Raw genomic sequence first — 26,696 nt, forward strand, 5'->3', positions numbered from 1 at the left:
ACGCCTGTAATCCCAGCTACTTGGGAGGCTAAGGCAGAAGAATCACTTGAACTCGGGATGCAGAGGTTGACGAAACTCCATCTCAAATAATAATAATAAATAAATAAATAAACTAGAATAAGCAAGACATTTTTGAGAACTTTGTAAAAATACTTGGTTAAGTACTACATGCATTATTTTTAAAGTATCAAATAATGTTAAATTCAAATAAGTCATAGCACAATCATATCCTTTAAAAAAATCAGTCACAAAGCTTAAGAATACAGACTAGTTCATTTTGGCATTTCAAACATGCTTAAGTCTATGTCAGGGCTATGCCCAATAAACATTACTTTTAGCAGTTGTTAAAAGTAAACTCCTCTTTATCAAGAGCAATTTTTCTCTGAGTGTTAGCAATCTAAGTACATGCAGAGACCCTAGTCTGGAGCAGCTGAGACTCCTGAATCTTAGAGTCATGAGGCTGACTCTGCGGACGTCAGCTTGGGTGTCATCACGATCAGAAGCACATTCACCAAGTTCTGCTCACAGTAGCCTCAAACTTACTTACAGCTATCTGAGTGTCTAGATCTTTAATTACATCAGCAACAGCTGTGAGCCCGGTGAAATGAGAGGCAGCCATTTTCAAAAGCTACCTGTAAATGAACAACTGGCATCAAGCACCATCCTTGCCATGGAACCATTTTAGTTGCATGGCCTGGTACATCTTCACCAACCAGGATCCAAGCAAACTGGATGTGGAGAAATATATCTCCTTTTCCTTAGTGGGAGCCAAGACAAACATCTCCATCTCTTTCATAAGCAATTTTGAAAATTAATTAATGATGACTATGGCACATATAGACCATCTTCTTATAAAATGAATGTCTGCTGTTAGGGATAAACTAACAGCATATGGAATATTTTATTGGGCAAAATTGTGGGATATGAGCCTGCAGGAATTATGTCAATGGCTTTCAGAACTTGGTAAAAGTTGCAATATAAATGTCTATCTGTATCTATTCTACTCTTGTCCCTAGTCCTGAGTTCCTCCTCCCCACACTGTCTGAATTTCTAATATGAGAAATCTGGCCCGGTCCAGTGGCTCATGCCTGTAATCCCAGCACTTTGGGAGGCCAAGGCAGACAGATCACTTGAGGTCAGGAGTTTGAGACCAGCATGGCCAACACAGTGAAACCCAGTCTCTACTAAAAATACAAAAATTAGCCAGGCGTGGTGGCACATGCCTGTAATCCCAGCTACTTGGGAGGTTGTGGCAGGAGAATCACTTGAACTCTGGAGGCAGAGGTTGCAGTGAGCCGAGATCAGGACACTGCACTTCACCCTGGGAAACAGAGCAAGACTCTGTCTCAAGAAAATAATAATAATAAAAAATAAATAATAAGAAGAAATCATGTTCTCCTGGTTTACTCTTAATGAAGGCAACTAAGTATGTACTGGTTAAAAAACCAAGGCTGACTTGCTGGCCAAGAACCAGCTGATGGGGACAGCAGAGTATTAGCATCACTTGTTTGTTTTAACCATATGTGGCCTCCTTCTCCCCTACCCACAAACATTACCAATAGAAGAGTCAGGATAGAAACCTTTCTTAACATGGTAATAGCTGTTCTAATATTATAAAAGCAAACTATTTTCCCAAAGCAAGTTCTATGCAAAAGTCTCATTAAGGATCATCAAACTGGGCCGGGCGCGGTGGCTCACGCTTGTAATCCCAGCACTTTGGGAGGCCGAGGCGGGCGGATCATGAGGTCAGGAGATCGAGACCACGGTGAAACCCCGTCTCTACTAAAAATGCAAAAAAAAAATTAGCCTGGCGTGGTGGCGGGCGCCTGTAGTCCCAGCTACTCGGAGAGGCTGAGGCAGGAGAATGGCGTGAACCTGGGAGGCGGAGCTTGCAGTGAGCCGAGATTGTGCCACTGCACTCCAGCCTGGGCGACAGAGCGAGACTCCGTTCCAAAAAAAAAAAAAAGGATCATCAAACTGTATCCTCATCACTCTAGCCTCACACTGAACATACTATATCTCTCAAAAACATTCCCACAGCCTTCAAGGGACTTCCCAAACAATACTGAGTATTGCACAAAATAAGTGGAGACTTTCTGTAATAGAGATTTTTGAGTAAGAATTTTTGTTATAACATCTGGAGACATATCTGGATGTGGTGGTGCGCACCTATAATCCCAGCTACTCAGGAGGCTGAGGTAGGAGTACTGTTTGAGCCCAGGAGTTTCAGGTCAGTCTGGGCAACATAGTGAGACACTGTCCCTTTCTCTCTTTTTTTTGAGACAAGGTCTCATTTTGTAGGACAGGCTAGAGTGTAGTGGTGTAATCATGGTTCACTGCAGACTCAAACTCGTGGACTCAAGCAATCCTCCTGTCTCAACCTCTTAAGTAGCTAGGACTAAATGTGCACACCATTGCACTCAGCTAAATTTTTTTTTGGTAGAGATGGGATCTTGCTATGCTGCCTAGGCTGGTCTCAAATTCCTGGCCTCAAGTAATTCCCCTGCCTCAGCCTACCAGAGTGCTGGAATTATAGGCTTGGGCCACCACACTCAGCCCCGTCTCTTTTTCTTTCTTTTTTTGAGACGGAGTCTCACTGTGTCGCCCAGGCTGGAGTGCAGCGGTGCGATCTCAGCTCACTGCAACCTCTGCCTTGCCGGTTCAAGCAATTCCTGCCTCAGCCTCCCAAGTAGCTTGGACTACAGGTGCACGCCACCATGCCCGGCATATTTTTAATAGAGGTGGGGTTTCACCATGTTGGTCAGGCTAGTCTCAAACTCCTGACCTCGTGATCCACCCACCTCGGGCCTCCCATAGTGCTGGGATTACAGGCGTGAGCCACCAAGCCCGGCCTCAGCCTAAATTTTTTTTAGGGCTGGGCACAGTGGCTCACGCCTGTAATCCCAGCACTTTAGGAGGCCAAGGCAGGTGGATCACCTGAGGTCAGGAGTTCAAGACCAGCCTGGCCAACATGATGAAACCCCATCTCTACTAAAAATACAAAAAATTAGCCAGACGTGGTGGCGGGCACCTGTAGTCCAAGCTACTTGGGAGGCTGAGGCAGGAGAGTTGCTTGAACCCAGGAGGTGGAGGTTGCAGTGAGCCGAAGATCATGCCACTGCACTCCAGCCCGGGCAACAAGAGTGAAACTCCGTCTCCAAAAAAAAAAAAAAAAAAAAAAGGCAAATAAATAATGAAAAACTTTTTTAGGGCCGGGCGCGGTGGCTCAAGCCTGTAATCCTAGCACTTTGGGAGGCCGAGGCGGGCGGATCACGAGGTCAGGAGATCGAGACCATCCTGGCTAACACGACGAAACTCCATCTCTACTAAAAATATAAAAAAAAAAAAATTAGCTGGGCGTGGTAGCTGGCGCCTGTAGTCCCAGCTACTCAGGAGGCTGAGGCAGGAGAATGGCATGAACCCGGGAGGCAGAGCTTGCAGTGAGCCAAGATCGCACCACTGCACTCCAGCCTAGGCGACAGAGCGAGACTCAGTCTCAGAAAAAAAAAAAAAAAAAAAAAACTTTTTTAGGACGGGTGATGTGGCTCACGCTTGTAATCTCAGCACTTTGGGAGACCGAGGCAGGCAGATCACCTGAGATCAGGAGTTCGAGACCGGCCTGGCCAACATTGGTGAAACCCCATCTCTACTAAAAATACAAAAAATTAGCCAGGTGGGGTGGCAGGTGCCTGTAATCACAGCTACTTGGGAGGCTGAGGCAGGAGAATCACTTGAACGTGGGAGGCGGAGGTTGTAGCGAGCCGAGATTGCACCATTGTACTCTAGCTTGGGCGACAAGGGCAAAACTCCATCTCAAAAAAAAAATTTTTTTTTAAAGATCTGGAGACAAAAAATGTGGCCTATGTACACAGTACCAAATATGAATGTTCATATATCAAATTAGGAATTTTTTTTCTTTTTTTGTTGTTTCCAGCAAGATTGGATGAAATCAGGAAATAACCTCAAGGAATAGCTCCAACAGCAGTCACTTTAATGAAATAAGTGGAGGCTGGGTGCAGTGGCTCACGCCTGTAAATCCAGCACTTTGGGAGGCCAATGTGCGTGGATCACTTGAGGTCAGGAGTTCAAGACCAGCCTGGCCAACATGGTGAAACCCCCATCTCTACTAAAAATATAAAAATTAGCCAGGCATGGTGGCACGTGCCTGTAATCCGAGCTACTCAGGAGGCTGACACACGAGGATCACTTGAACCTGGGAGGCAGAGGTTGCAGTGAGCTAAGGCCACTGCACTCCAACCTGGGCAACAGAGTGAGACTCCATCTCAAAGAAAAAAACAAAAGAGGCTGCTGCGTGCAGTGGCTCACGCCTGTAATCCCAGCACTTTGAGAGGCCGAGGTGGGCGGATCACAAGGTCAGGAGATCGAGACCATCCTGGCTAACACGGTGAAACCCCGTCTCTATTAAAAATACAAAAAATTAGCCGGGCGTGGTGGCGGGTGCCTGTAGTCCCAGCTACTCGGGAGGCTGAGGCAGGAGAATGGCGTGAACCCAGGAGGCAGAGCTTGCAGTGAGCCGAGATCACACCACTGCACTCCCTCAAAAAAAAAAAAAAAAAAAAGAAGTAAGTGGAACCTCTGGAGAAGGGGAAAAATCAGTTTCTCCCTAAGAAACTTGACAAAAATTTACTGCTGTCACTGACCTTGCTGAAAAGCAAACAATACTTCTGAATTTTAAATAATTCTGGCTAAGCAAACTATTTCTTCCTATAAAGACGAAACGAAACAAAAGCAGATGATAACCAGACACCCCCTGGTGCCAGACTAACACTACCCTTAGGTTCCTAAACTATTTCTTGATATGGTAAGATTTTAAAACTGTAACACATTTGAGTGGGTGGTAATACATAGGTTTATACAACTGTCGAACCCCTCCCATTGAACATTCAAGATCTATGCATTTTACTATATGTAAATTATACTACAACTAAGAACAATAAATCAAACACCCTTCCAGCTCCCCAGGAAAAACAGTGTACTACTATTTATCCTACAGAAAGGAAAACCTGAGCTCGAGACCAGCCTGGTCAATATGGTGAAACCCCATCTCTCCTAAAAAAAATGCAAACATTAGCCAGACATGGTGGTGGGGGGCACCTGTAATTCCTTGGGAGGCCAAGGCATGAGAATGGCTTGAACCCAGGAGGTGGAGGTTGCAGTGAGCCGAGATTGCGCCACTGCACTCCAGCCTGGGTGACAGAGCGAGACTCTGTCTCAAAAAAAACCTAAAAAGCTGGTCACAAAAAAACACATATTGTATGATTACATTTATATGAAATGTCCAGAATAGGCAAACCCATACACAGAAAGTAGATTAGTTGTTGCCTATGGCCAGGGCATGTAGGAGAGGAATAGAGACTGGCTGCTAATGGGTATACGGTTTCTTTTACGGGATACAAAAATGATCTAAAATTACACTGTGGTGATGGTTGCCAACCCTGATTGTATTAAAAAAAAAAAAACCCACAGAATCATACACTTTAAATCGGTGATTTGTGTGAAATGTGAATGATTTAAATAAAGACTTTTTTTTTTTAAACAAATGAGGAGGCTCATGAAATGGTCTCCAAGAGAAATTGTTCAATGAATGAAAGCATAGAATGGGAGAATATTTTGTTATCGTTTATTAAAACACGTGTATTGCCGGGTGAGGTGGTTCATGCCTACAATCCCGGCATTTTGGGAGGCCAAGGCAGGCGGATCACCTGAGGTTGGGAGTTTGGGACTAGCCTGACCAACATGGAGAAACCCTCTCTCTACTACTAATACAAAATTAACCAGGCGGGTTGGCGGGCGCCTGTAATCCCAGCTATTTGGGAGGCTGAGGCAGGAGAATCGCTTGAACGGAGAGGCAGAGGTTGCAATGAGCCAAGATTGAGCCACTGCACTCTAGCTGGGGCGACAGAGCAAGACTCCGTCTCAGATAAATAAATAAAACACATATACACAGACATACAGTTGTAAATTCATAAATTATTCCTGGCAAGATACATAAGAAACTGATAACAGAGGGAGGTGGGGGAATGGTGGTATCTGGGTTGCCTATGGGACCAAAAGCGTCTTATTTTTCACTGTACACCCTAAATCCTGTATTAGGTGCATATGTTACCTATGGAAAAAATTAAGATAAACTACTATTTGGATTTTTTCTCTGAAGAAATAGATCATACTCACCCTTTTCTCCCTGTTTTTTGTTTTTGTTTTTGAGACACAGTTTCACTCTGTCACCCAGGCTGGAATACAGTGCCATGATTCTGGCTGACTGCAACCTTGGCCTCCCGGGTTCAAGCAATTTTCCTGCCTCAGCCTCCTGAGCATCCGGGACTACAGGCACATACCACCACGCCTGGCTAATTTTTTTGTATTATTAGTAGAGATGGGGTTTTCCCATGTTGGCCAGGCTGGTCTCGAATTCCCAACCTCAAGTGATCCATCCACCTCGGCCTACCAAAGTGCTGGGATTACAGGCGTGAGCCACTGCACCAGGCCTTGGGTTTTTTGTTTGCAGAGACAGGATCTTGCTGTTGCCCAGGCTGGAGTGCAGTGGTGAAATCACAGCTCACTGCACCCCCAAAATTCTGGGCTCAAGCAATAATCTTGCGTCAGCCTCTTGAGTAGCTGGGGCTACAAGGGCAAACCATACCTGGCTAATTTTTCTATTTTTTTTTAGACACAGTGTCTTGCTATGTTGCCCAGGATGGCCCTGAACTCTTTGCCTCTATCAGTCTTCTCCCCTCAGATTCCCAAATAGCTGGGGTTATATGCGCAAGGCACCACACCGAACTCTAACCTGTTTATTTTTTAGAGATGGGTCTTACTTTGTGGCCCAGGCTGGAGTGCAGTGGTGCAATCATAGCTCACTACAGCCCTCAACCAGCTGGACTCAAGCTATCCTCCCATCTCAGCTTCCTCCGAAGCTGGAACTACAGGCGCACCACCATGCCCAGCTCATTTTATATTTTTTATTTTTTGCAGAGAGAGGGTCTCACCATGTTGTGCAGGCTGCTCTCAAACTCTTGGGCTCAAGCGATCCTCCTGCCTCAGCCTCCCAAAGTGCTGGGATTATAGGTACAAGCCTCCATGCCCAGCCTATCTCACATTTATACAAAAATAAGTTCAGGGCCAGGTACAGTGGCTCACACCTGTAATCTCAGCACTTTGGTGGCCGAGACGGGCAGATCATGAGGTCAAGAGTTCGAGACCTGCCTGACCAACATGGTGAAACCCGTCTCTACTAAAAATATAAAAATTAGCTGGGCGTAGTGGCGTGCACCTGTAATCTAAGCTACTCAGGAGGCTGAGACAGGAGAATCACTTGAACCCGGGAGGCGGAAGTTGCAGTGAGCCGAGATCATGCCACTGCACTCCAGCCTAGGTGACAGAGCGAGACTCTGTCTCAAAAAAAAAAAAAAAAAAAAAAAAAAAAATTCAAAACTGATTATATACCTAATGTAAAAATATACAACTTCTTGAAGAAAACAGGAGAAAACCTTCATGACTTCAGGTTAGTCAGAGTTCTTAGATACAACATCAAAAGCACAATCCACAAAAGAGAAGAACTGATAAAGTGGACTTAATCAAAATGTAAAACTTCTGCTCTGCAAAAGACAGTAAGAAGATAAGGTGGGCAGGCGTGGTGGCTCACACCTTTAATCCCAGAACTTTGGGAGGCCGACGTGGGCAGATCACAAGGTCAGGAGTTCCAGACCAACCTGGCCAAGATGGTGAAACCCTGTCTCTACTAAAAACACAAAAAAATTAGCAGGGCATAGTGGTGGGCGCCTATAATCCCAGCTACTCGGGAGACTGAGGCAGAGAATTACTTGAACCCGGGAGGCGAAGGTTGCAGTGAGCCGAGGCCAAGACGGTGCCATTGCACTCCATCCTGGGTGATAGAGTGAGACTCCGTCTCAAAAAAAAAAAAAGATATGTCATAGATTAAAAGAAAATATTTATAAATCACATATCCAACAAATGACTTGTATCCAGCATATACAAAGAATTTTCAGTGCAAAGGCTAGTGGGGGAGGAAAAAAAATTTCTTTTTCAAAATTCAATAATAAGAAAATAACTCAATTTAGAAAATGGGCAAACTCGGCTGGGCATGGTGGCTCACGCCTGTAATCCCAGCACTTTGGGAGGCTGAGGCAGACACATCACCTGAGGTCAGGAGTTCGAGACCAGCCTAGCCAACATATAGTGAAGCCCGTCTCTACTAAAAAATACAAAAATTAGCTAGGTGTATTGGCGCACACCTATAGTCCCAGCTACTTGGGAAGCTGAGGCAGGAGAATCACTGAAACCCGGGAGGTGGACGTTACAGGGAGCCGAGATTGTACCACTGTACTCCAGCCTGGGCAACAGGGCAAGACTCCATCTCTCCAAAAAAAAAAAAAGAAAATAGGCAGACTGGGCATGATGGCTCATGCATGAAATCCCAGTACTTTGGGAGGCCAAGGCAGGAGGACTGCTTGAGCTAAGGAGTTTGAGACAAGGCTGGGTAACATAATGAGACCCTGACTCTTTATTTATGTATTTTAAAGGGCAAAAAATCTGAGCAGACCCTTCATCAAAGATAAACAAATGGCAAATAGGCACATGAAAAGATGCTCAATATCATTTGTCACCAGGAAAATGCAAATTTTAAAAAACATGATATGCCTATATAAAATAGTTAAAATTTAAAAACAAAAACAAGTGCTGGAGAGGATACAAAGGAACTGAAACCCTCATACATTGCTGGTGTGAATGTAAAATGGTATAGTTTTTCTGGAAGACAGTTTGGTAGTTTCTTCTAAAGTTAAATGTATACTGATATGACTCAGCAATCCCACTCCTAGGTACTTACTGTAGAGAAATGAAAACTTACATTCACACAAAAATCTGTACATAAATATTTACAGCAACATCATTCACAACTACCAAAAACTGAAAACAATCCACATGTCCTTCAAATGGTGAATAAACAAGTTATGGTATATCCATTCAATGGAATACTCAGAAATAGAAAGCAAAGGCCAGGCACAGTGGCTCACATGTGCAATCCCAGCAATTTGGGAGGCCAAGGAAGGTGGATCACCTGAGGTCAGGAGTTTGAGACCAGCCTGGCCAACATGGTGAAACCCTTTCTACTAAAAATACAACAATTAGCCGGGCATAGTGGCATGTGCCTGTAATCCTAGCTACTCGGGAGACTGAGGCAGGAGAATCGCTTGAACCTGGGAGGCGGAGGTTGCAGTGAGCCAAGATTACGCCATTGCATCTACTTGGGAGGCTGAGGCAGGAGAATTGCTTCAACCCAGGAGGCAGAGGTTGCAGTGTGCAGAGATTGCACGATTGCACTCCAGCCTGGGCAGCAGAGTAAGACTCTGTCTCAACAATAACAGCAACAACAAAAAGACTACTGACACATGCAACAACATAGATGAATCTCAAATGTATCATACTAAGTGGAAAAGGCAAGGCTCAAATGGCTGTATAATTCCATTTATAGGCCACTCTGGAAAAAAACAGTTATAGGGATGGAAAACAGATCAGTGGCTGCTAAGGAGTCTGGGGCAGAGGAGCATTTGACTACAAAGGAGCAGCATGATTAAATCTGTGGAGGTGGGGGGTGAAATTCTTCTGTATCTTGAGTGTTGTAGTGCTTACATTACAGTACATATTTGTCATATTCTATGAGTTATGACTGTACCCCATAATAATATTGTATATAAATTTAAAAAAAATATGTAATTTTTTGGTGGAGCTCCGCCTTGTTGCCCAAGCTGGAGTGCAATGGAGCGATTTCAGCTCACTGCAACCTCCACCTGCTAGGTACAAGCAATTCTCCTGTCTCAGCATCCCAAGTAGCTCAGATTACAGGCATACACCACCATGTCCAGCTATTTTCTTTTTGTATTTAGTATAGAGGGGGTTTCACCATGTTAGGCTGGTTGGGAACTACTGACCTCAGGTGATCCACCTGCCTTGGCCTCCCAAAGTGCTGGGATTACAGGGCATGCACCTCCAAGCCTGGCCTAATTTTTTTTTTTTTTTGAGACAGAATCTCTCTGTTGCCCAGGCCAGAGTACAGGAGCCCAATTTTGGCTTACTGTAAACTCTGCCTCCCGGGTTCAAGTGATTCTACTGCCTCAGCCTCCAGAGTAGCTGGGATTACAGGCAAGTGCCACCATGCTGGGCTGATTTTTGCATTTTTTAGTAGAGATGGCATTTCGTCATGTTGGCCAGGCTGGTCTTGAACTCCCAACCTCAGGTGATCCACCCGCCTCAGCCTCCCAAAGTGCTGGGATTATAGGCATGAGACACTGTACCCAACCAAAAATAAATTTTAAAAAGTAAAACAGGGCCAGGTGCAGTGGCTCATGCCTGTAATCCCAGCACTTTGGGAGGCTTGAGGCGGGCAGATCACTTGAGGTCAGGAGTTCGAGACCAGTTTGGCTAACATGGTGAAACCCCGTCTCTACTAAAAATATAAAAATTAGCCGGGTGTGTTGGCCGGGTGTGGTGGCTCACACCTGTAATCCCAGCACTTTGGGAGGCTGAGGTGGGCGGATCATCTAAGGTTGGGAGTTCGAAACCAGCCTGACCAACATGGTGAAACCCTGTCTCTACTAAAAATACAAAAATTAGATGGGCGTGGTGGCGCATGCCTGTAATCCCAGCTACTCACGAGGCTGAGGCAGGAGAATCGCTAGAACCCGGGAGGCAGAGGTTCCAGTAAGCTGAGATCATGCCATTGCACTCCAGCCTGGGCAACGAGAGTGAAACTCCACCTCAAAAAAAAAAAAATTAGCCGGGTGTGGTGGCGCGTGCCTGTAATCCCAGCTATTTGGGAAGCTGAGGCAGGAGAATCACTTGAACCCAGGAGGTGGAGGTTGCAGTTAGCTGACATTGCGCCACTGCAACCCAGCCTGGGTGACAGAGTGAGACTCTGTCTCAAAAAAATAAATAAAAAATAAATCAAAATCAAAAACAAAAACAGGCATTAACTGGCTGGGCACAGTGGCTCATGCCTGTAATCCCCGCACTTTGGGAGGCTGAAGCAGGTGGATCACAAGGTCAGGAGTTCGAGACCATCCTGACCAGGACGGTGAAACTCCGTCTCTACTAAAAATACAAAAAAATTAGCCAGGCGTGGTGGCGCTCGCCTGTAATCTCAGCTACTTAGGAGGCTGAGGCAGGACAATCGCTTGAACTCGGGAGGCAGGGGTTGCAGTGGGCTGAGATTGCACCACTGCACTCTAACTTGGGCGACAGAGCATGACTCCAGGCATTAACTGTGGGACAGTTTGAGAGAACAATAATAATTAACCCTTACTATTACCTACTATGTAGAAATTGTGTGCTATGATTCACAAAGTAAATATGGAAAGTCCATCCCCCAGTGATCTGTAGTTGAAAATATTTAATAATTCTATCAAAACACGATTGTATGGGTTAGACTTCAATGTAAATAACCCCATCTAGGCAAGGCGCAGTGGCTCACGTCTGTAATCCCAACACTTTGGGAGGCTGAGGTGGGCAGATCACCCGAGGTCGGGAGTTTGAGACCAGCCCGACCAACATGGAGAAATCCCATTTCTACTAAAAATACAAAATTAGCCGGGCATGGTGGGGTATTCCTCTAATCCCAGCTACTCGGGAGGCAGAGGCAGGAGAATCATTTGAACCCAGGAGGCGGAGGTTGCAGTGAGCCAAGATCACGCCATTGCACTCCAGCCTGGGCAACAAGAACAAAACTCTATCTCAAAAATAAATAAGTAGGCCAGGCATGGTGGCTCACGCCTGTAATCCCAGCACTTTGGGAGGCCGAGGCGGGCGGATCACATGGTCAGGATCAAGACCATCCTGGCTAACAGGGTGAAACCCCATTTCTACTAAAAAAAAAAAAAAAATACAAAAAATTAGACAGGCATGGTGCCTGTAGTCCCAGCTACTTGGGAGGCTGAAGCAGAAGAATGGCATGAACCCAGGAGGTGGTGCTTGTAGTGAGCTGAGATCGCGCCACTGCACTCCAGCCTGGGGGACAGAGCAAGACTCCGTCTCAAAAAAAAAATAAATAAATAAAACCACATCTATCCTCCCTCCCTCCTTTTTTTTTTTTTTTTTGAGATGGAGTCTCGCTGTGTCGCCCAGACTAGAGTGCAGTGGCGCGATCTTGGCTCACTGCCAGCTCCACCTCCCGAGCTCGTGCCATTCTCCTGCCTCAGCCTCCTGAGTAGCTGGAACTACAGGCACCTGCCACCACACCCGGCTAATTTTTTGTATTTTTAGTAGAGATGGGGTTTCACCGTGTAGCCAGGATGGTCTCAATCTCCTGAACTTGTGATCCGCCTGCCTCAGCCTCCCAAAGTGCTGGGATTACAGGCGTGAGCCACCACACCCAGCCTATCCTCCCTCCTTTTAAACTGTGGTTGACAGGCTGAGAATGACAAGCCCTAATTGCTTCCCTTTTAACAACCTTGTATTTCAAACAGAAGTCTAGCTGCAACCCTATTATTGTATTGAGAGGATCTAATTTTTCATAGGGTAGGAATTAAGGAGACCTTGCAATAGTTGTAAGACCCTGGTATTCTCTGTGCATCTATTCCATTAACTGTTTTTTTTAAAAAACACAAAACAAAGGTGAGGAGAAAGGGGAACAGAAGACAAGGTAGCCTTCAAAACCTTTTTTTACCTCTGAAATGTTTTGTAATTTATTATTTAAGCAAAATACTGGAATCAAGAGGACTGGCCTGATGGCATAAAAGCCCTATACTGTGGTGCATGACTTCACTTAATGACTGGTTTTTCTACCTGGCTGTTTCTTTCCTCTCTGGCTTCTAAATGTGTCTAAATGAGCTCATATTTCCCAGCCTAAATAAGCTAAAAAGGATCAATTATTTGCAGTCTGTGAGATTCGAGAGCAACAGAAATGCAATACTTTTTTCCAGTGTGCAATTAGGATTGGTTAGTTGAGGCTCCAGCTGGTTTTGACTTATCAAAAAGGCAGTATAGGCCACATGTGGGACCCCACGTCTGTAATCCCAGAACTTTGGGAGGACAACATGGGAGGATTGTTTGAGGTTAGGAGTTGGAGACCAGCCTGGGCAACACAAAAAGATCCTGTCTCTAACAACAAAAGGTAGTATAGTGTATAGTACAGTGGTCAAGGATATGAACCACGGTAGCAGTATCTGGGTTTAAGTACCAACTGTGCCACTTTTCAGCTGTATTGAGCAAGTTACATAATCTCTTTATGCCTCAATTTTCTCATCTGAAAAAATTAAGTTGGCCGGGCCTGGTAGCTCACGCCTGTAATCCCAGCACTTTGGGAGGCCAAGGCAGGCAGATCACGAGGTCAGGAGATCGAGACCATCCTGGCTAACACAGTGAAACCCCGTCTCTACTAAAAATACAAAAAATTAGCCGGGCGAGGTGGCAGGCGCTTGTAATCCCAGCTGCCTGGGAGGCTGAGGCAGGAGAATGGCGTGAACCCCAGGGGGCGGAGCCTGCAGTGAGCCAAGATCGCGCCACTGCACTCCAGCCTGGGCGACAGTGAGACTCTGTCTCAAAAAAAAAAAAAAAAAAAAATTAATAATGAAGTATAGGGTGGGCTTGGTGGCTCACACCTATAATTCTAGCAGTTTGGCAGGCTGAGTGGGAGGATCACTTGAGCCTAGGAGTTTGAGACCAGCCTGGGCAACATAGTGAGATCTCGTCACTACAAATAAAAATAAATAAATAAATAAATTAGCCAGGCGTGGTGGCATGCAGCTGTGGTCCCAGCTACTTGGGAGGTTGAGGCGGGAGGATCACTTGAGCCCAGGAGGTTGATGCAGTAGTGAGATGTGATGGCACCACTGCACTCCAGCGTGGGTGACAAAGCAAGACCCTGTCTTGGGGGAAAAAAAAAATCAACATACTGCTCAATGCAGTGGAGCACACGTATAGTCCCAGCTACTATGGGGTCTGAGGTGACGGAACGGCTTGAGCCTAGGAGTGTGAGGCTGTAGTATATTGTGATAGGCCTGTGGCTAGCCACCATGCTCCAGCCTGGAAAATAATGCCAGACCCCATCTCTCACAAAATACCAGTGTTTCACCCATCCTGCTGCTAACCCAGCACACATATCCACGTGTGCTGGCACCATATAAGTGTTCTTTATGACTTCAGAGATTAACAAAAGAATGGTGGATTGGAAAAAAATGGTAACAACAAGTGGTCAGCAGGAGGCTGATGAGAGGTACTGTGGAAAACCCAAATCAAGAGGACTGGATGCCATCATTGGTCAGTTTCCACATCTGTAATTAGGAGTTGGCCCAGGCAAATTCTTTTTTTCTTTTTTTTTTTTTGAGACAGAGTCGTGCTCTGTCACCCAGGCTCGAGCGCAGTGGCACGATCTTGGTTCACTGCAACCTCCGCCTCTGGCCGGACCAGGCAAATTCTAAAGTCCCTTTCACCATTAAAAATCAGTGTAAAGGCCGGGCGCAGTGGCTCACACCTGTAATCCTAGAACTTTGGGAGGCTGAGGCAGGCAGATCACGAGGTCAGGAGTTCAAGACCAGCCTGACCAATATGGTGAAACCCTGTCTCTACTAAAAATACAAAAAATAGCTGGGCATGGTGGCGCGCACTTATAGTCCCAGCTACTCGGGAGGCTGAGGCAGGAGAATCGCTTGAACCTGGGAGGCGGAGCTTGCAGTGAGCCAAGATCGCGCCACTGCATGCCAGCCTGGGTGACAGAGCAAGCCTCCATCTCCAAAAAAAAAAAAAAAAAAATTCAGTGTAAGATTTTCCTTTTAATTAGCCGGGTGTGGCTGTGTGCGCCTGTAATCCCAGCTACTCGGGAGGCTGAGGTAGAAGAAGTGCTTGAACCTGGGAGGCGGAGGTTGCAGTGAGCCAAGAGCATACCACTGCACTCCAGCCTGGGCGACAGAGCCAGACTCCGTCTCCAGAAAAAAGATTTTCTTTTATTTTTTTATTTTTGCCCTCTTTACCCTCCCTGTCTGACTTAAATTAAGTCCATACATAGAGATTTCAAAGTCTGTCTGCCTCCAACACACCTGTTTCACAGTGCAGCCTGTAAACATTGCTGATATAGTGCCTACAAAATATTTTAGGGCTTTCCATAAAGAATCCCAATCAAAAGTAGTATGTCTTCGCCAGGTGTCATGGTTCATGCCTACAATCCCAGCACTTCGGGAGGCAGATGCAGGAGGATCACTTGATGACAGGAGTTTGAGACCAGCCTGGGTAATATAATATAGAGACAAGCCTGGCCAACACGGTGAAACCCGTCTCTACTAAAAATACAAAAATTAGCCAGGCATGGTGGCGCGTGCCTGTAATCCCAGATACATGGGAGGCTGAGGCAGGAGAATCGCTTGAACCCGGGAGGCGGAGGTTGGAGTGAGCCAAGATCGCACCACTGCTCTCCAGCCTGGGTAACAAGAGTGAAAGAGTGAAACTCCGTCTCACACACATAAAAAAGGTAATATATCCTTTTGTCCTTTGTTCCTATCGGCTCTAATTATAATGCAATGATTTTCTGATCAGGTATTTTGAAGTCCTATTATAATAAGTCAACGGTAGAGCCACAAATGAAATAAAGTACATTTTGCAAGTATAGGTAAGGATGTTAACTCAGGAATAAATTATCATTAATTAAACCATCAAGTACTTTGAAGTGGTGACATGGGCATGGGTATGCTTTCCCTTATAAGTTCGTATAAGTAAGTTTTGATCATTTATATATAATAGGCGCTTGCAAATAGTACAGGCTAACCCTGGGGAAAAAATAGTAGTTTTAACTAAGCCCAATTCCCCCAAACATCTAGTTCATGATATAATTAACTGGAAGGTTAATCAAATTTAAGCCCTTGTTTTTCAAATTACTTTTTTTTTTTTTTTTTTAAAGACAGAGTCTCATTCTGTTGTCCAGGCTGGAGTACAGTGACACAATCTCAGCTCACTGGAACCTCCACCTTCAGGATTCAAGTGATTCTCTCCCACTTCAGCGTCCAGAGTAGCTGGGACTACAGGCACGCACCACCATGCCCAGCTAATTTTTGTATTTTTAGTAGAGACGGGGTTTTGCCATGTTGGCCAGGCTGGTCTCGAACTCCTGACCTCAGGTGACCCGCCCGCCTTGGCCTCCCAAAGTGCTGGGATTACAGGCGTGAGCCATCATGCCCAGTCCAAATTAGTCTTTCTTGGTCTCCTAAATCTAAAATTAAATATGTCTTTCTACATTGCAAGGAAAAGCTCTACAAAGTTCCCATTTTTCTCTCTTGAATAATCTATGCTTCCGTGAAAACAGAATTTAGTTCCCCTCAAATGCCACAATACATAAGTACCCTAATAAGTTATAGTCCTTGACATTTAGAGGAGACTTAAGGAGGGGATGCTTTCATTCAATTATATGTTTTGTATAACGATTACTTCTATTTTGCTGATGGACAAACTGAGAGGAATCCACTTAGAAGAGTAGAAAAAAGTTTTAGAGGCACACGTAACTGGGGTTGGGTCACTGTGTGATTTCAGGCAAAGTATTTAACCTCTCTAAACCTATTTCATTATCTGTACAACGGGACTGACAATATCTAACTTGCCGGGCTGTGACATTTAAATCATAGAATACTCCAAAGTGCCTAAGCTGTGCCTGGTTAGTCCGAGTAGGTTTCAGAAAAAGATATTAATATTGAAGGAAGTGACTGGTGCAAGTCTCCCCACCATCCTTATCCTTATCCAAAAACAGCCATCTCTAGTAAATGTTTGCAATAAAAATACAGGACACATTTATGACTTTCCAAACAGCTTATTAAATAAATAAATAACACTGAGCTTTATTTAAAGGTTCCAGCCAGGTGCAGTGGCTCATGCCTATAATCCCAACATTTTGGGAGGCTAAGGTGGGAGAATCACTTGAGGCCAAGAATTCAACACCAGCCTAGGCAACACAGCCAAACACTGTCTCTACGAAAAAACTTAAAAATTAGCTGGGTGTAGTGGCTCACACCTGTAGTCCCAGCTACCCAGGAGGCTAAGGCAGGAGGAGTGCTTGAGCCCAAGAATATAGGTTGCAGTGAGCTATGATTATGCCACTGCACTCCAATACGGGCAACAGAACAAGACCCTGTCTCAAAAATACAAAAATAAAAATAAAGGTTTCCTTACTATTAAGTGACATTTACTGTATCAATGTCAATACAGTAACAACACTCAAATTATCAGAAACTGTAAAAATTTCCAGTTTTTACTGGAAATAAAAACTGGGCCAGGCGCAGTGGCTCATGTCTATAATCCCAGCACTTCAGGAGGCTGAGGCGGGCGGATAACTTGAGGTCAGGAGTTCGAAACCAGCCTGGCCAACATGGCAAAAACCTGTCTCTACTAAAAATACAAAAATTAGCCGGGCATTGTGGTGCACATCTGTAATTCCAGCTACTTGTGAGCCTGAGGCAGGAGAATCGTTTGAACCGGGGAAGCAGATTGCAGTGAGCCGAGATCGTGCCACTGCACTCCAGCCTGGGTGATTCTGTCTCAAAAAAAACCAAAAAAAACAACAACAAAAAAACAAAAACTGGAAGGGGAGCGAGGTGACTCATGCCTGTAATCCCAGCATTTTGGGAGGCCAAGGTGGGAGGATCACTTGAGCTTAGGAGTTTGAGACCAGCCTGGGCAATATAGTGAGACCCTGTTTCTACAAAAAATTTAAAAATTAGCAGGGCGTGGTGGCACACGCCCGTAGTTCCACCTACTCAGGAGGTATAGGTGGGAAGACTGCTTGAGCCTAGGAGGTTGAGGTGCACGGGGCCAAGACTGAGCCACTGCACTTCAGCCTGGGCGACAGAGAGAGAACTTGTCTCAAAGAAAAAAAAATTCCCTCCTGAGTTTGAAGATAAAGCAAAGATTCTAGAAGCATTTAAGGAACATTAACCAAGCATCTCATTTGCTACGCACAGAAGAGGGTACTGTATTAAAACTATGATCTAACTAACCATTGCCTCTCTGTAATCCCAAGCCTCTTTGAACCTTAGCCTTCTTAAATGTAAAACAGGAGTTTTTAAAAGACGATCTTTTGGGACTCTTCCATCACTGACATTCTTTTATTTGAGATGCAGAGATCTGTGCTCATTCAGGGTTGAGTGGAATGGGATTTAAAGCACTTATCAAGTATATAACTGAGTTCCAACTGTTTTCAACTTCACATCTGATTCCCAAGAATGAAGCAGAAAATGAAGATGTTTGCATGTGGGCTTCCTAGATTGAGTATCTGACACAAGAAAAGCTTGCCAAGAGCCAATAGGCAGTGCGAAGGAGAAGTTGTCTTCCCCTGAATACGTCGTTTATCTCTCTGGGTTCAGGGAATACTGTGAAAAAATGGATCACTAAATCTTTTCCAAACCCTTTCCCTTTACTCTGTAGGCTGATCTCAGGTCCATGGTCCCTGGGATCCAAGGCTTTTAGGGGCTGGGGTCCTCACAGCCCTGTTCCGAGACTCAGGAACTCGGAGTCTCAAAGCCCGGATCCCGTCCCCAAAGAAGCCCCAGTCTTCACTGCCCGCTTCTGTTCCCTTCCAAACTCAAGTTTCCTCTGTCTGCTTCTGCCCCTCAGGAACCTAAGTCTTCGCTGCCCCGCTTCTGAATCCTTAGGAGCCCGGGTCTTCACTGTCCCGCTTCTGCCTCTTAGAAGCCCAAGTCCTCACGCTCCACTTTTACCTCTCCGGAGCCCGTGTCTTCACGCCCCGTTCCTTTCTGACCCTCTCCTCGTAGGAGTGCGGGTCCTCATAATCCTGCTCCTCTCAGACCACTTTCCCTCAGATGCCGGAGAACTCACATCCGTCCCCGTTCCCTAAGTCCCGTCTTGGAGCCCGGGTCCCCACAGACGCGTCTTCTCCGAGCCTGACCCTCTCAGTCAGTCCCTTCCCAAGAGCCTGAATCCTCACAGCCCCGTCTCGTCCACAACCAGGTCCTTCGAACACTGACCCACTGTAGGTCTGGGTCCTGACTCCCTCCTCCCGCTCTTGTTCCTCAACTGCCAGGGCCCAAGACTCACAGGCAGCAGCGTCTATCTCCCCATGATATGCGGAGACTGCCCCAGTGAAGCGTTCGTCTCAGCAGCCGGTCCGACTGCGCGGCCCTCCCCAACTACTTCCGGCACCGCTCCCCGCCTCCAACCCGGAAACGCGCGGCTCTTCCGGCCGGCGGGCGCGCGCCTCGCTTGCGCAGGCGCAGACTGCCCTCCGACACGTGGTGGCGATATTGAGCTGTGTGTAGCTACACCTTGCAGCTTGCGCTTTTAACTGCTTGTGGTTGAGTGGCAGCATGAGCGAGCTCTGCGTATTCCACCCCGGCGTTAAGAATCCTTCACTAGCTTTTCTTCCCGACCCTGCTTATTTATCTATCGGTAGCATGACGGGTAATTGACGCCCTCGGATGGCTTTGAGGTCGCCATTTTTGGTTGGTGCCTTTGTCATGGTGTCAGGACCGGGATATCATCTGGGACACATTACCCCACAGGTATCCTGTTGGACCGCAACGAGGAAGTTGGCAACACAGGAACCGGGAGATGAGAGAGATCGGTTGGTCGTGCCTGTGAACTGGCAATTCAGTAATAACAATTGAGTGCTTACTGTTTGCCGGGAATTGTGCTAATCCGCTTACCTCCGTTACGCCATTTAATCATTTAGAGGAGACCTGTGAGAGATTAAGCAAAGTTCTAGCTAATAAGTGCAGAGCCTCAGCTTGAACTCAGAACTCACTACTGAGCCAAAGCCTGTCCTGTAGCATTCTCTAATGCTTTCAGTTTTTCGGCTGTCAAATGCTTGGTGAGAACTGCTGTTATGTGGCTCATGCCTGTAATCCCAGCACTTTGGGAGGCCGAGGAGGGTGGATCACGAGGTCAGGAGTTCAAGACCAGTCTGGCCAAGATGGTGAAACCCCGTCTCTACTAGAAATACGAAAAATTAGCCGGGCGTGGTGGCATGCGCTTGTAATCGCAGCTACTCCGGAGGCTGAGGCAGAGAACTGCTTAAACCTGGAGGGGTGGAGGTTGCAGTGAGCCGAGATCGCACCACTGCACTCCAGCCTGGGCGACAGAGCGAGACTCTGTATCAAAAAAAAAAAAAAAAAGAACAGCTGTTATTTTTACTGTATGCTGGAATGTTAGGCATGCAAGTAAGACCCAATTCCAGCATCTGTAAGGTTCACAGTAAGATGGAGAACCCACAAACACACCAAAAAATGTATAAAGAGCTGTGACAGGCCAGAGTGAGCCACAGTATCTGCCAGCAGAAATTAGGAAGAGGTGCCCAGATTGGTGCGGCATCCTGCCCTGTCTTTATATCTTCCTAATCCTCATCCTACCACGTTCCCAGTCCACCCTCTACACTGCCACCCAATCCAAATTCTCAGATTCAAGTCCTCATGAACATTGGGCTCCAAGCTGTATTCCTAGCCTTATGTCCTTGCCACTGCTCTCCACTCTTTTTAGGGTCTGGCATACCACTTTTTGTTGTTGAATGCCTATATATCTTTTTTAAGACCCAGGTTTAATGTATATAAGTTCATTTGACAAGTGTTTGAGTCTCATTGTGTGACAAGCCTTTTGCTATGTGCTATGTGGCTAAGACGTATGATATCCTTGTCCTTACAAAGTTTGCAACTTAGAGTGGGAAACAGACCATTAGCAACTGCACAAAAGGGTGATAGAAGAGAATACTGGAAAAAGCCAGACTTATCTAGCTGGCTGATGGCCTGAGCCATGGTCTTCAGTAAGGAAAACACTTACTCAAGGACCAAGATGGCCAAGGTGGCTGGGGCTTTGGTAACCGGGAAAGACAATGAGTTTGGAGAGATAGGCAGGGGTTTGTTATAGTCTGGACCTTTTAGACTAGACTATGATGGGGACTTGAGATTATATTCAGTATGCAATGGGAAGGTGTTGGAAGAACGGTGAAATTATGGCGATTGTTAAATGATACCGGGTCTCACTCTGTCACCCGGGCTGGAGTGCAGTGGCGCAATCATAGTTCACTACAGCCTCAAACTCCTGAGTTCAAGCGATCCTCCTCCATCTCAGCTTCCCGAGTAGATGAATTTTCTTTCTTTTTTTTTTTTTTTTTGAGATGGAGTCTTGCTCTGTCGCCCAGGCTGGAGTGCAGTGGCACGATCTCGGCTCACTGCAAGCTCCGCCTCCCGGGTTTGCGCCTTTCTCCTGCCTCAGCCTCCCGAGTAGCTGGGACTACAGGTGCCCGCCACCACGCCCGGCTAATTTTTTGTATTTTTAGTAGAGACGGGGTTTCACCATGTTAACCAGGATGGTCTTGATCTCCTGACCTCGTGATCCGCCTGCCTCGGCCTCCCAAAGCGCTGGGATTACAGGTGTGAGCTACCGCACCAGCCCTCTTCCTTTTTTTTTTTTGAAGAGGTAAGGACTGGACGCCCTAGCTCACGCCTGTACAGCACTTTGGGAGGCCGAGGCAGGAAGATCACGAGGTCAGGAGATAGAGATCATCCTGGCCAAAATAGTGAAACCTGGTCTCTACTAAAAATACAAAAATTAGCTGGGCGTGGTGGTGCACGCCTGTAACCCCAGCTACTCAGGAGGCTGAGGAAGGAGAATCGCTGGAACCCGGGAGGTGGAGGTTGCAGTGAGCAGAGATTGAGCCAGTGCACTCCAGCCTGCGCGATGGGAGCAAGACTCCATCTCAAACAAAACAACAACAACAAAAAACAGATAAGGCCAGGCCGGGCACTGTGGCTCATGCCTGTAATCCCAGCATTTTGGGAGGCCGAGGCAGGTGGATCACTTGAGATTAGGAGTTCGAGACCAGCCTGGCCAATAGGGTGAAACCTACTAAAAATATTTTAAAAATTAGCCGGGTGTAGTGGCGCGTGCCTGTAGTCCCAAGCTACTCAGGAGGCTGAGGGCTGAGGCATGAGAATTGCTTGAACCTGGGTGGTAGAGGTTGAAGCGAGCCGAGATCGTGCCACTGCACTCCAACCTGGGCAACAGAGTGAGACTGTCTGGGGAAAAAAAAAAGAGAGATAAGGTCAAATGTGGTGGCTTTACACCTGTAATCCCAACACTTTGGGAGGCACAGCAGGAGGACTGCTTGAGCCCAGGAGTTTGACCGGCCTGGGCAAGATAGGGAGACACTGTCTCTAAAAAAAAAAAAAAAAAAAAAAAAAATTAGCCTCAGCATGTTGATGTGGACCTGTAGTCCCAGCCACCCAGGAGACTGACAGGCAGGAGGATCTGCTTGAGCCTCGGAGTTCCAGGCTGCAGTGAGCTATGATTGCACCACTGCATTCCAGCCTGGACAACAGAGCAACACACTGTCTCAGAGAAAGAGAGAGAGAGAGAGAGAACACTGGTGGATGATAGCAAGAGCAATTGACAGCACCAGCTCTGGGCTTCGCGCAAGTTTGTACAACACATCTGCTTCCTATTACAATGTAAGAGCTGTTTATTTATCTCCTTTCTCTTGTGACTTCTACTCTGTAAAGAGCAGGGACCTCCATATATTATTAAAATATATTAAAGAAAGTAAAATACCTAACTGTATATTTTTTGTTGAAAACATTTTACTTTATTTTATTATTTATTATTATTATTTTTGAGACGGAGTTCACTCTTATTGCCCAAGCTGGAGTGCAACAGCACAGTCTTGGCTCACTGCAACCTCTGCCTCCCAGGTTCAAGCGATTCTCCTGCCTCAGCTTCCTAGTAACTAGGATTACAGGCACCTGCCACCACACCTGGTCAGTTTTTTTTTGTTTGTTTTTTTTTTTTGAGACAGAGTCTCGCTCTGTCGCCCAGGCTGGAGTGCAGTGGTGTGATCTCGGCTCACCACAAGCTCCACCTCCCAGGTTCACGCCATTCTCCTGCCTCAGCCTCCCGAGTAGCTGGGACTACAGGCGCCTGCCACCACGCCTGGCTAATTTTTTGTATTTTTAGTAGAGACAGGGTTTCACCGTATTAGCCAGGATGGTCTCAATCTTCTGACCTCGTGATCCACCCGCCTCGGCCTCCCAAAGTGCTGGGATTACAAGCGTGAGCCACCGCGCCCGGCCGAATTCTTTGTATTTTTTAGTAGAGACAGGGTTTCACCATGTTGGCCAGGCTGGTCTCAAACTCCTGATCTTAGGTGATCCACCCGCCTCAGCCTCCCAAAGTGCTGGAATTACAGGCATGAGCCACCTTGCCTGGCCTGAAAACATTTATTTATATGTATACAATGTGTACATATATAGAAAGCAGTTTGGCAAGATAAACACTAAACTGTTAACAATTTGGAGGAAGCATTTTCACATTTTATATCATCTCACATTTTATATCATCTCTGTGCTGTTTCAATTTCTTTACAATTGTCACATATTGAGACACGATCTTCATCTGTCACCTAGGCTGGAGCGCAGTGGCATGATTATGGCTCACTGTAGCGTTGACTTCCCGGGCTGAAGCAGTCCTTCTGCCTCAGCCTCTGGGGTAGCTGGGACCACAGGCCCATGCCAGGATGCCCGGTTAATATTTTATTTTGGGGTAGTTGGGATTACAGGCATGACCCACAGCACCCGTCCATCATTATCCATAAAAAAAAATGGGAACAGGCTGGGCATGGTGGCTCACGCCTATAATCCCAGCACTTTGGGAGGCCGAGGCGGGCGGATCACAAAGTCAGGAGATTGAGACCATCCTGGCTAATACGGTGAAACCCCGCCTGTACTAAAAATACAAAAAATTAGCCGGGTATGGTGGTGGGCGCCTGTAGTCCCAGCTACTGGGGAGGCTGAGGCAGGAGAATGGCGTGAACCCGGGAGGCGGAGCTTGCGGTGAGCCGAGATCGCGCCACTGCACTCCAGCCTGGACGACAGAGCGAGACTGTCTCAAAAAAAAAAAAATTGTGTTGATAAAGATCTACTTCAGTCATCTGAGGTACAGTATTTCATTTTTCACATTAATGCTATGCTGTACCTTATTCTACAACTCTTTTCACTCGATTTAAAAAAAAATTCTAATACTCCTTCGAAGTGCAGCATATAGCATGCCACAAAATGAACACACCATGACAATCAGCTTATGCGTGACCTTGTGACCTTGTGCTTCCACTGCACGCCTGCCTGGGCTGCTCCAAGGTGGTGGCAAGGGGTGGCACAAGTTACACATTTTCAATTTGGATAGGTTGTGATTCTTGTCTTCCCCAGTCGGATACCTACAGCCACTGAGAGCCGGTATTCCAACGCCATGAGACGCCTTATGTCGTGAGCAGTGGACGACAGAGACGCAGCACTTACTGCAACCGGAAAGAACCGTTCCTCCCTCGCTGGCGCAGCCGCTCTTCCCCGCCACTCCCTCGGTGCCCGCCAGCACCTTCCCAGCAAGCCCTGCGTATATTTGTATATCAACTCACGTCCTTTTCTTCTAACTAAATCGAAAGACAAATTCTAGATTCTCCTTGTAAGTCTTCCTTTCAGTTCAGAAGAAATGGAATTCGCTCTTCAACTCCAGGAAATTGAAATAAAGAGTTGCTTGGATTTTTGTGTTCACCTTTACCAAAAAATGGATTTGGTAACACTGCCACTCTGCTTTGGTAGTAGGGACGGCAAAAAGGGCTTCTGTCGTGAGTGGCACACGTGGGGCAACTCGTTTGCTCTTCGTGCGGAATCGACATCAAGAGATTTCGGAAGCATAATTTTTTGGTGTTTGGGCAGCTGGTGATCGTTGGTCCCGGCGCCCTTTTTTTACTGTGTGAATGTTAGATCAAAACAATAACGCTTTTGCAGAAAGTGGTGGCTTTTGTAATCGGGTGCTGCTTTAGGGTTTTTTTTTTTTTATTTTTTGCGCTTGCGTATTATGTGGTATGAACTGCCGGTGACTTAATTAGTAGGTTAATTAATAAGTATGATACGTAAGTAGCAAGATAATTCAGGTGTGTATTCTAGCGTGGGGGAGGGGGGATAATTTTGCGTGTTCTCGTGTGGGAAAGCAGCTTGAGCAACAAAACAGGAGGAAGCCCTGACAAACAAAAACAAAAGAATTTAAAAGTTATACGTGCGTGGTGGCGCGCGTAAAAGAAAATTATTTAGCGACTGTGTTATATATAGCAGCAAATGGAATAGACCTAGTCCCTGACTTCAGGAGACCTGCCTCAGCCTCTCTAGTAGGTGGGACTACAGGCGTGCGCCTCTGCGCCCAGCTAATTTGTGTATTTTTGGTAGAGACGGGTTCACCATGTTGGCCAGGATAGTCTCCATCTCTTGGTCTGGTGATCCGACCACCTCGGCCTCCGAAAGTGCTAGGATTACAGGCGTGGCCGTCGCGCCCGGCCTGCAATGTTATTTTATGAAGCAGAGGAAATTGAAATTACCTTCACCAGGCCTTAGCAAACTTTTTCTATACCTTATACCATATACAAAGGATTAAAAGGCCAGGCGCAGTGGCTCACGCCTGTAATCCCAGCACTCCTAGAGGCCGACGTGGGCAGATCACCTGAGGTCAGGGGTTGGAGACCAGCCTAGCCAACATGGTGAAACCCCGTCGCTCCTAAAAATACAAACATTAGCCAGGCCTGGTGTCAGGTGCCTGTAATACCAGCTACTTGGGAGGCTGAGGCAGGAGAATTGCTTGCACCCGGGAGGCGGTGTTGCAGTGAGCCCAGATCGTGCTACTGCACTCCAACCTGGGCAACAGAGTGAGACTCTGTCTCAAAAAAAAAAAAAAAAAAAAAAAAAAAAAAAAAAAAATCCGGGCATGGTGGCTCACGCATGTAATCCCAGCACTTTGGGAGGCCGAGGTGGGCAGATCATGAGGTCAGAAGTTCAGGACCAACCTGGTCAATATGGTGAAACCCTGTCTCTACTAAAAATACAAAAAAAATTAGCTGGGCGTGGTGGTGCATGCCTATAATCCCAGCTACTCGGGAGGCTGAAGCAGGAGAATCACTTGAATCCAGGAGGCAGAGGTTGCGGTGAGCCGAGATAGCGTCATTGCACTCCAGCCTGGACAAGAGCGAAACTCCATCTCAGAAAACAAAAAAAAGAAAACCCTTGTACATCAAAGGACACTTATCAACAGAGTGGAAAGACAATCCACAGAATCAGAGAACATATTTGTAAATAATATATCTGATAAGGGATTAATATCCATAATACATAAGGAACTCATAACTCAACAACAACACAAACCCAGCCCAGTTCAATAATGGGCAAAAGGACATGTATAGACATTTCTCCAAAGATGGCCAATAAGCACATGAAAAGATGCTCAGCATCACTAATCATTAGGAAAATGCAAATCAAAACCATAATGAGATAGCACTTCACACCCATTAGGATAGCTATTATTAAAAAATATATATCAGGAGTCTCTCTGAGCCTACTCTGGCCCAAGAGGCTGCCAGACAATAATTCAAAATAACAACAATAATAATAATAATAATAATAAAGACCATTGCTATGGCTCACACCTGTAATCCCAGCACTATGGGAAGCCAAGGTGAGAGGATCCCTTGATGCCAGGAGTTCAAGACCTAAAGATATCTCTACAAATAATTTATAAAGTTAGCTAGGTGTGGGCCAGGCACAGTGGCTCATGCCTGTAATCCCAGCACTTTGGGAGAACCGGGCAGTCAGATCACCTGAGGTCGAGAGTTCGAGACCAGCCTGGCTAACATGGTGAAACCCCATCTC

The 26,696-nt window shown here is 46.2% G+C and overlaps 1 protein-coding gene and 1 non-coding gene across 2 annotated transcripts in view; one reads left to right on the top strand and one right to left on the bottom strand.

The window, feature by feature from the left end:
* Positions 1-19,226, bottom strand: part of TAF12 (TATA-box binding protein associated factor 12) — a 40,205-nt gene extending 20,979 nt beyond the window's left edge. Inside the window, exon 1 of the mRNA XM_003271712.4 lies at positions 19,060-19,226. The gene's annotated coding sequence lies outside the window, so the exon portion shown is untranslated. The remainder of the gene's footprint in view (positions 1-19,059) is intronic.
* Positions 19,227-24,612: 5,386 nt separating this feature from the next.
* LOC115833116 lies at positions 24,613-24,746 on the top strand. Its single transcript, XR_004028557.1, has one exon. It is a non-coding gene; the product is annotated as a U11 spliceosomal RNA (small nuclear RNA).
* Positions 24,747-26,696: the final 1,950 nt, after the last annotated feature.

The sequence above is a fragment of the Nomascus leucogenys genome, chromosome 24 (genome assembly GCF_006542625.1).
Source record: "Nomascus leucogenys isolate Asia chromosome 24, Asia_NLE_v1, whole genome shotgun sequence".
In the NCBI taxonomy this organism is placed as follows: Eukaryota; Metazoa; Chordata; class Mammalia; order Primates; family Hylobatidae; genus Nomascus; species Nomascus leucogenys.